General features: G+C 32.9%; 1 long non-coding RNA gene across 1 annotated transcript; it reads left to right on the top strand.

The window, feature by feature from the left end:
- The first annotated feature begins 208 nt into the window (after window positions 1-208).
- On the top strand, window positions 209-2,053 carry LOC142627110 (uncharacterized). The gene is made up of 3 exons (XR_012842767.1): window positions 209-321; window positions 1,257-1,324; window positions 1,893-2,053. It is a non-coding gene; the product is annotated as an uncharacterized LOC142627110 (long non-coding RNA).
- The last annotated feature ends 8,066 nt before the right edge of the window (window positions 2,054-10,119 follow it).

Raw genomic sequence — 10,119 nt, 5'->3', positions numbered from 1 at the left:
GTTATATTGTTGTTTGGGCCTTTCTAGAATATAAGCTTATAAGGGGGGGAAAGTAAATACTTAAAAGTTTAAAGGGTGACTCACCAATCCTTTTCCCTTAGCATTACAAGTGCCCCACCCCAAAGTCCATTTCTCTTATCTTCTTTGCTGCTCCAGAACAGTTTCTTGGTTCATCTTTTTTTGCTCTTTTTGTTCATTTCCTTTTGCTCTTACACGGCAGCACCATCTCACAATAGCCCTCCTTTTCTTTCACCGAAAATCATAGATATCTCTCTTTAAGAAGAAAATTAAACTCTTACTAAAGCTTAGCTTCAGTTTTTGGTAAGTATATATGTTTATTTTTCTGTTATGAGTATTTTAATGGTGTAATGGTTTGCTTTAGTTTCAGTTCTTTATTCTCTAATCTGATTTTAGAAGTTGAACTTGTGATTCTGTTTTAGTAATTTGAAAGATTGATGATATTATGGTCAATTGGATGCTTATTAAGGTATTTTAATATGTATAGTATAGGAATAAAAATGCCCAAATGAAATGAAGGCCAATTGCTACTAGTTGACGATTTTGTAAGAACATATGCTGAAACTGTCACTGTGCCAAATTTGATGTTTACAACAAGCAAAATTTGTATTAAATCATTTTCTGTGAATTAGGATGCTAGGAGTAGTTTTTATGAATCCTAAGACACATATAGTTGTAATGGAAGTGGTCTCACAGCATTTGGATTAATATAAAAACAATGGTTTAATTTCTAAGTTGCATGAATTTCTATCAAGACAGATTTGATCATGTTGTCTTGTATGATTTTTAATAAATCATTGCTTTATGATTTGACTCTAAAATTCATATTTTATTTACTAAACATCCAGAGGAGTGGCTTTGTAAAATTTCATGAAGATTTGATGTGTTTAGATAGCCTATATGTATTTTACAAATGAGGCATTTGTTGCTGTAATGAGCAGTAAATAGTGAAGGATAACTCTGACTTTGTGGATTTAATTCTAAAGTTAGGATGAATGTTTTGAGCCATAATTTAATTTTCTTATCTTTTGCTATGTCTAGATCATAGCTGAATTTTTATGCCTTGGTTTCTCTATGTTTTGGTACATAATGTGTTTGATGAATGTATCTTGTTTTTGGGGAAACTTTATGTGATGGGAATTAAGATTTTCTTGAGTTTAAGAGTTAGGTTGTGTTTTAGGTATAAGTTTATATATTTAGGAAGTGTTGTTAGTAATAAGTTTTGGTTTTTCATTTAGGTGACGAGAATGAGAACATGGACGCTTGAGCTCCTCTTGTACAAATCTCTCGCGTCTTCTGTTTTCAGGTAAGGAATATGTGACATGTGCGTTTGATAAGTATAAGGACTATTTAGAAAATTTATTATGCATTAAAACCTTTTAATTAGAGATACTACATATAAACATGATTTAAGTAAAGATATATATTCGTGAGTTTTTCAATCAAATTATTATTGAGGATGGCAATATGTCCGCGCTCAATCAAAGTATTATTGAGGATGGAGGTGCGTCTTTTTAATCAAAGTATAAGTTTATGTTAAAAGTCATAATATTTTATGAGAAGAAGTTTATGAAGGAAATTAATATTTTCTATGATTTTGAAGAGTTAATATAAAGTTTAGTGACTTTATAAGAAATGAAAGGAATTTAGTCTGAAAGATTTTGTAGTATTAATCTGATAAGGGAAAAGGAGAACAATTATTTCTCTATGAAAAATGTGTAAGTTGTTATTATGAATAGTATAAAATACTATGCATGAAAAGATGTTCACCTATCTGAATATCCATAAAATATTTGATTTACATGCATTCTTATTAAAGGTCCATGTAGCTTAAAACCTTCCTAGGCTTCGTAGCTCACCCTATTATATTTCAGTGCATAGGTTCCTTCTTGGAAGGAGCGAGAGTATTAGAGGTGGCAAGGATTCCGTGATTCTCGTTTGTTAGAATGTATAGTTGTTTGTTGTATAATAGTTTAGCTCTTTTGTTATATTGGAGGAATCAAGATGTACTCGATCCTTTGAGCACAGATATAATTGGGAACCTTAGTTTGTTTTGAACCCTAGTTGTATGTCTTTGGGGTTAGGTTTGTAAATAAGAGTTTTGCTAAACGTTTAGCTATGTAATATTTACACGAATACCTCAAGTTTCAGCCAAGTGGTAATCTTACAAAGTTCAAATGAAATGAAGTTTCAAGGTATTCATCATTTTTGTATATTATGGCTTTTATGCAAGAAAATAAGCAGAAATACAAGACACATTTCTTGATAAGAACCTTCAGTTTAGGTTGGTTTGTGTTAGTATTGAGGTAAACTTGATATTAACATGCCAGTCATGCTCTAAATTTTGAAGTACAGGTTTGGGTCATGACACTATCTATGAGAGTATAAATACACAGTTCAGACTTCAGTTAGGCCATGAGAAACTAAAGCATTCATCACTAGAAAAACTAAACACTCAGAGTTTGTAAAAATGGCTTCTGCAACTTTATTTATACTTTTCATTCTTCAAGCTTGTGCTTGTCTATTTTTCTACACCACAGGAGCTCAAGTAAATATAACATTTTCGGCGATTTTCTCATTTGGAGATTCAATCCTTGACACATGCATGAATAACAATCTACCTTCAGGTAAGTGTAATTACCCTCCATATGGAAGAGACTTTTTGGGAAAAGTTGCAACGGGAAGATTTTGCAATGGGAAAATCCCCACAGACTTGATAAGTATAATATCATAAACTCTTTTACTTACCAAACAACATTTCCTCTCTTTCTCTCTCTCTCTCTAATGTGTTGGATTATATATTGACCCCAGTTAATTAATTCAATTATCAAAATTGATTAATTAGGTTAAATTACATGTAAAGTTGTTGAGGCGTAAGGCAAAAATACCATTGAGTAATTAATTAATTCAATTACCCAAGTTGATAAATTGACACGGTGATTTTGTTGACTAATGGGAAAAACCTCTCACAAGGCAAAAACCCTACTGGATAATTTGTAGGTCACCACTCAAAAGAATCACTAATCAAAATCAAGAGATTATAAGTACAATGAATCTTACCTTAAACCTGGCCTACCCGAAAGTATTAACCTAGAGTTGAATCCTTAAGCCAATCTCTAATTGGTCTTGATTTTGTTGAGACTTCTTCCTTTTGCATGGATCTCAATGCATGTCTAACTCCCAGCAACTTGAAGCTTATTGTTGGATACAAAGTTCCTAATGTAGTGTAGGCGTGTAGAAGCAAAATCTGTAACACACAATTACTATAACTCTTCCACAAAACCTAAGTTCTATAAGAAAACTAGGCTAGTAGGCAAAATAATAGAGAAAACATCTCAAACAAACTTTTATTAATAAACATATAACATTAATCAACCTCTCTATAAAGAGTTATTATGGGAATAGAATTTCTCCCACTCCATTTATAAAAAGAAATAATAAACCAACTTTTACTTGAGAAAGGAAAACCAACTTAACTAGGAAAAGAAAAACAATTATAATCCTAATTCAACTAGGAAAAGGATTTTAATTGAACTTGTAAAAGCAAATAAATCCTAATTCCACTAGGAAAGAGATAACAACTTAAAATATTAAAATATTTTATTTTCCCTTAACCAATCTGCATCATTCTCTTGGGTTTGGGGAAAACTCGTCCTCAAGTTTTGTGGCAATCTTCCACGATCAATTGGAACCCTGAATAATCCTCTCCATCATATTCTTTTGTGCAAGACAAGACGATTTAATATGCTACTTATCAATCTTTTCTCACTCATAATAAATCTTGATGTACGAATTTTTATTCTTGACCTCTTTTGCCACAGTGGGATATATGAAGTAAGTACTAAAAAAGAATCCATGCACACATCCATAAACTTCATATTGCCTCCTCCACAAAGATTACTTAAAATCACGTGTTCATGCTTATTGTTGACCTCTATCAATTCTTGTTCAATAAAATCCTCCTAAAAGGGATCAATAACACTTTCCATTAATCTTTCCAAATTAATTTTAATTGTATTACCAAAAAAATTTGAGAGGAGCTCATCAACCCTAATGAAATCATAGTGTTGAATGCATTCAAGTTCAAGCTTTAGTAGATTGAAACTTTTTTCATCAATTGAGAACTCATCTACTACCAAACAAACCAATTGTACCAACCTATGATTGTAATCAGTAAAATCAATAACCTTTTGTTTTTGAACGTCGGAAGTCTCATCAATGGTGTGAGTTATGGGCTCACCTCGTATGTATATGACTTTATTTTTATCAAGCTCAATCTTGTCTTCTTGACTAAAATCTTCAGGATAGTTATCATAAATTGGTGGAGAATCCCAATTTATTGCACAAACTCTTTCAATGTATTCATCGACCTCTTTGATATCACAGTCCTCCTCCTTGATATCGAGATCCTCCTCCTCCTCCTCCTCTTCCTCCTGCACATAACATGGATTTGGAAGGCTGTTTTGAGGTCGATTTCCAACAACTAAGGTGGTGAGCTGCTTTGAAAGTGCATCAAACCACTCTTCTGTTCAATGAAAGAATGCCTTTAATTGTGCATCACGTGCAACCTCATCGCGTTCATACACGTCATCTATGGCAACAAGTCTTCCCCCACGTGCTTCTCTTTGTGCCATGGTAGGAACCTAGCCTTGCTCTAATACCAACTGATGCTGCATAGGAGTGTAGAAGCAGAATCTGCAATACACAATTACTACAACTCTTCCACGAAACCTAAGTTTTACAAGAAAATTAGGCTAGTAGGCAAAATAATAGAGAAAACATCTCTAACAAACTTTTATTAATAAACACATAACATTAATCAACCTCTCTATAAAGAGTATTTATAGGAATAGAATTTCTCCTACTCCATTTAGAAAAATAAATAATAAACCTACTTCTACTTGAGAAAGGAAAACCAACTTAACTAGGAAAAGAAAAAAAATTAAAATCCTAATTCAACTAGGAAAATGATTTTAATTGAACTTGTAAAAGAAAATAAATCATGATTCCACTAGGAAAGAGAAAACAACACAAAATATTAAAATATTGGCGTAAATGCACTTTTAGTCCCTACATTTTAACCATATTTCTATTTTGGTCCCTACATTTTCATTTCACCACTTTTAGTCCCTAAACCAATTAAAGCGTGTTATTTTAGTCCCTACCGTTACTCAACTAACAGAAAATGCTAACGTGACTAATGGGGGGATTAAAATATTATTAGAAATCTACCGTGACACTTATTACCCATGCCACGTCATATTATAATTTAAAAAAAAAATTAATTTCTCAATTTTAACAAAAGAAAAAATATGAGTTAAAATAATAATTTCTCAATTTAACAAAATAAAAAACAGAATTAAAAATTAAACGTAACATGAATTAAGATCTAATTTAACTTGAACAAGAACACAAACCCAATTCAATATCATCAATTAGCCCATCACATACCCAAATGTTAACAAACTCAAAATACCCAAATATGAACAAAATACCAAACCGATTTACAACCACAATATTAATCAATATTAACACACCCAAAATAAATAAAAATATTTAAATACATGGCTGCCATGCGTTTGTATATCTCCCAATTCCCAATTTCCAAGCATTAATAGATGGGTTGGATGCCACATGCAAGTTTTTAATTGGATTTTTTGGAAGAATAAGTTCTTCCCAAAGAACATTCATATGTTCTCTCTCTCTCTCTCTCTCTCTCTCTCTCTCTCCCACAAAAGCCGATTTTCATTTATGGAATTTTAGTTTTCTGAGTTTGTTTTTTGGTGGTTGGTTCAGGTTTATGGATTTATGGGTCTTTGATCTTTCTCTTTTCCTTAACTGATTGAGTGCTTAAGAATGGGACTTCGTCTATATCAAATCTCAAACTCGGGCTCACTTCAACAATGGAGCTTTGTGGACCAGTGAAGGCAGCCAACCATGCCTAAATCGAAGACTTCGACACCTCCACTTGAAGACTCGAATTCTCATGTTCAAAATCTCAGATCTTCGGTTATGGTTTTAGTTTTATATGGGTTTGGGTTCTCAGTTTCTTATGGGTTTGTTTGTATTGGGAAGTTGCAAGGATCGGTTGGGTTTGAAGGGATCTTGCTCTAATGGTCTTTGTTTGTTTTGAATTTTTAGTTTTGAAATCTATGGGTTACTTTGTTTTCTAGGTTTGATATTTGTGGGTTTGCTCTAGACCTGCTATTGGATTTATGTTTGTGTTCTTGCTGGAGATGGGTTTGTGTTTGGTTTAAATTGACTTTATGTTGGTTACTCAGAAAGATGAGAAAATTTGGGCTTGAGCCGTGATTTTGTATATCTGGGCTTTTTGGTTTGAGAAAATCTGGGTTTTTTGGTTTGAGAAAATCTGAGATCTGCTGCTGGTTTTGCGTTTGTGTTCTTGCTGGAGATTGGTTTGTGTTTGTGTTTGTGTTCTTATGTTTGGTTGACAAGAAAGGGCAAGAAAATGTGAGAAAATCCGAGCATGTGTTCTTATGTCTAAAATCTGAGTTTGTGTTCGTGTTCTTTAGTATTTTTGTTGAAGATGAACACATATCTAAACTGATGTATACATTTTTCTTTTGTTAAAATTGAGAAATTAATTTTTTTTTGAATTATAATATGACGTGGCATGGGTAATGAGTGCCACGGTGGATTTTTAATAATATTTTAATCCCTCCGTTAGTCACATCAGCATTTTCTGTTAGTTGAGTGACGGTAGAGACTAAAATAACACGTGTTAATTGATTTAGGGACTAAAAGTGGTGAAATGAAAATGTAGGGACCAAAATAGAAATAGGGTCAAAATGTAGGGACTAAAAGTGCATTTACGCCTAAAATATTTTATTCTCCCTTAACCAATCTACATCAAGTCCTCAATACACTTGTATAAAAGGAAGCACTTGGTCATGAAATCCTAAGGCGCATAAGAATGTAGTAGCTTCACAATAAATTTATAGATTCCTTAATTGAATCTTTGTGTATGCTAACGACTTTAAAATAAACATTTTATATCCCCTAGAAGTTTAGTGAATGAAACCCTAAAAGTCCAACTCATCATGGGCTGAAAAATAGATGAAAATTCTAGATTTGTAAAGCTCAATAGATTGAGTAGTGTCGAAAGGTATTGAGGTTCATTAAATCTCAATAAATCGAGCTTGTGTTGAGCTTATATCAGGGTCCACTATTTTCAGCTTTTCTTACTTATTTCTTTGTGTAGTCTCATGTTTTCAATAATACCACTTGTTTTCCTTAAGAGACATACTTTATGATATTCAAGAATTCACTTAGAAGCTAGAACTACCCAAATAAAAGTAAAGTGCATTTTGTCAAAGGATATGCCAACTACATAAAAATATAACTCTAACATCATTCATGATCCATGTTTTATATACTATGTATAGAAAGTTTCTAGTTCTGCTTTTGAGTTTAGTGTCCAAAATATTCTAGGTATAGTTTATGTAGGTTTCTGTTATTTTAGTTGAAAGAGACTTTCAAAAAAAAATCTAAATTACAATAATATTTAAACTATAGGGGTGAAAGTAATGCACTCAAAACTTTAAGTTTTAATTTGAAAATAAGACCAAATTGTTGTGGTTATTCATCCATTTTATATTCCTTTCAGCGGAGGCATTGGGAATTAAAGATATTGTGCCAGCATATCTTAAACCAGATCTTCAAAGTAAAGATCTCCTAAAAAATGTAGGCTTTGCTTCCGGTGGCTCAGGAATTAACCTGTTAACATCTAGTACACTGGTAACTATTTTCTATCTTTATTTATTAAAAAAACTTTGAGTTGTTAAATTTGACCTCATTAAGGTTTGGGCTAAAATCAAATAGTTTGGATTTTGTCAAAAGTACTTCTATCAATTTCATTTTAATCTAAACTTTAGGGATCAAAATATAACAATTAAAATAATCATGGTACGAAATTGTTATTGGATGGAATCCCAAGGAGGTAATATGTTCGATCAAAACATGCAAAATAGAATTTGAACAAAACCCTAATAATTTTATTTTAGTCCAAAATTAGGCGGTGATGTATAAAAATTGAAAGTCATTAAACTAAATTGTTACCTAGTAGAACCCCAAAGCAAGGGATATGATGCCCCCTCCCCCCTCTCTCTTTTATTCATATTGTATAGAAATTACGACATTTGTTGGTTTTCAATTAATCTAGAGGATGGTATTTCAACTTCTGCCGCACCATGTTTTAGGTGATGGGATCCAATACCCAAATCACGAGACAACAAAAAATCTAATTAGAAGAGCCGAATTAATATTTTCCTAAATCTAATAATTACACATAATTTACTGTGCTTTCAAAATTCTAGGCTTTCTTGCAATTTAATTGTTTTGTTGGAATCAGGGAGTTGTGGCAATGTCCCAACAGTTACAATACTTCAAGGATTACATAGCGAAGCTAACAGAGGTTGCTGGTGAAGAGAAAGCAAAAGCCAATATAGCCAACAGCCTTGTTCTAATGTCAGTAGGAAAAAATGACATAGGAGTATCATACACGAGTGGTGCGAGGAAATTACAGTATACTTTTCCTGCATATTGTGCTCAATTGGTTACATGGTCTACCACTTTTTTGGAGGTAAATTTCTTTCCTTATGACTTATGATTTATGAAGGCCCTAAGTAACTTCTTAGAAAATAAAAAACCTAGAACCGCAAACTATTATACAATTTTTTTGCTATAAGTGTAATACAGCAGAGTGTGAGCCATGAAAAAAAAAATGGTATGTTCATGTGGAGAGTTGTGAAAAAGATTGTGTAATAATTTATGATCTTGTAACCACCTTTTTAACAAAGTATATGCCATGCACTTCATTAAAAATCTATTTTTCTAAGAAGTAACAAAGAGCACCAAGCACCTAACTCGCTAACCGTATCAAATATAAATTTGTGAAGCAATCGTATGCACTGGGGGCTCGACGATTTGATGTTCTTAGTACTGTAGCACTTGGATGTGAGCCATCAAGAAGAGTTGCATGATCTTGTTCAATGACAGCAAACGTAGGAGCACAAACTGTTAGGTTCTAAAAGTTTCAAACAATTGACAAATCGTGAATACAAACTTGTCTAGATATAGATCTTAGAGTCTATAAGTATTATTAGACAATGCTCAAGGTGATTCAAGTCAAAATTCAAGAACAAGCAAGCTGCATAAAGAAGAATTCAGAATTTTCCTGGTTCAATCGATCGAAGAACAGGCTCGACTGATCGAAATACAGGTATGCAGAATTTTAATTAAGCCCAAACAACAGTTCAAGTATATTAAGGATTAGGGTTTCAAGTCTACTTCTTCTAGTATAAAAAGGAAACCCTAAGCACATTTTTAAAAAGGCTTTTGAGAGTGAAAAGAGCGTGCCTCTTTTGTAGATCTCGGGTTTTGTACCCAAAAGCTCTCTAAAGTCTTTGATGTGTTGTGTGTTGAATCTTTTATGAGATCTAAGAGGTGTTTACCTTCATACACACACTTTGAACTATCAAGAACTTGATGGTTGTTTCAGTTGTTGCTTAAAGAAAGTCACAAGTAGAAGAACTTGTGGTTGCTATGGATTAAAGAAAGAAATAGTCTATGGACTCAGAGCTATCATGGGGTCGTGGTAGTAAGTTTTCTACTCGAGGTAGCAAGTTTTCTACTCAAGGTAGCAATAGGTTAAATCCTCCCTAGATTTTTTACCGGTTTGGTTTTCCTAGGTCATCAGATCTTTGTGTTCTTTATAATTTCCGCTACTTTACATGATATTGATAGGCCAAGATGTATTGACCCCTTGTAATGAATTAACCAATTAATTAGCCAAGTGAATTAATTAGGTTCAATTACATTCAATGAGTGTGGTAACACAAACAAATCACCAAATAACTAAATATGCAGCGAAAATTAAATGACATAGTGATTTGTTTACGAATAGGGAAAGCCTATACGACAAAAATTCCACCGGGTGATTTTAAGGTCACCACTCCTGAGAATTCACTATTATCAAAATAAGCGGTTACAAGTAAAAGAGTCGCAATACTTTATACCAACCTACAGTGCCCTTACCCCAATACCCAATTGGACTTGTTCTATAGTGACAATCTCTCCTTG

Source organism: Castanea sativa, chromosome 3 (genome assembly GCF_040712315.1).
Source record: "Castanea sativa cultivar Marrone di Chiusa Pesio chromosome 3, ASM4071231v1".
In the NCBI taxonomy this organism is placed as follows: Eukaryota; Viridiplantae; Streptophyta; class Magnoliopsida; order Fagales; family Fagaceae; genus Castanea; species Castanea sativa.
Note: the sequence above shows the minus strand (reverse complement) of the source record. Positions and strands in the feature narration are given on the sequence as shown.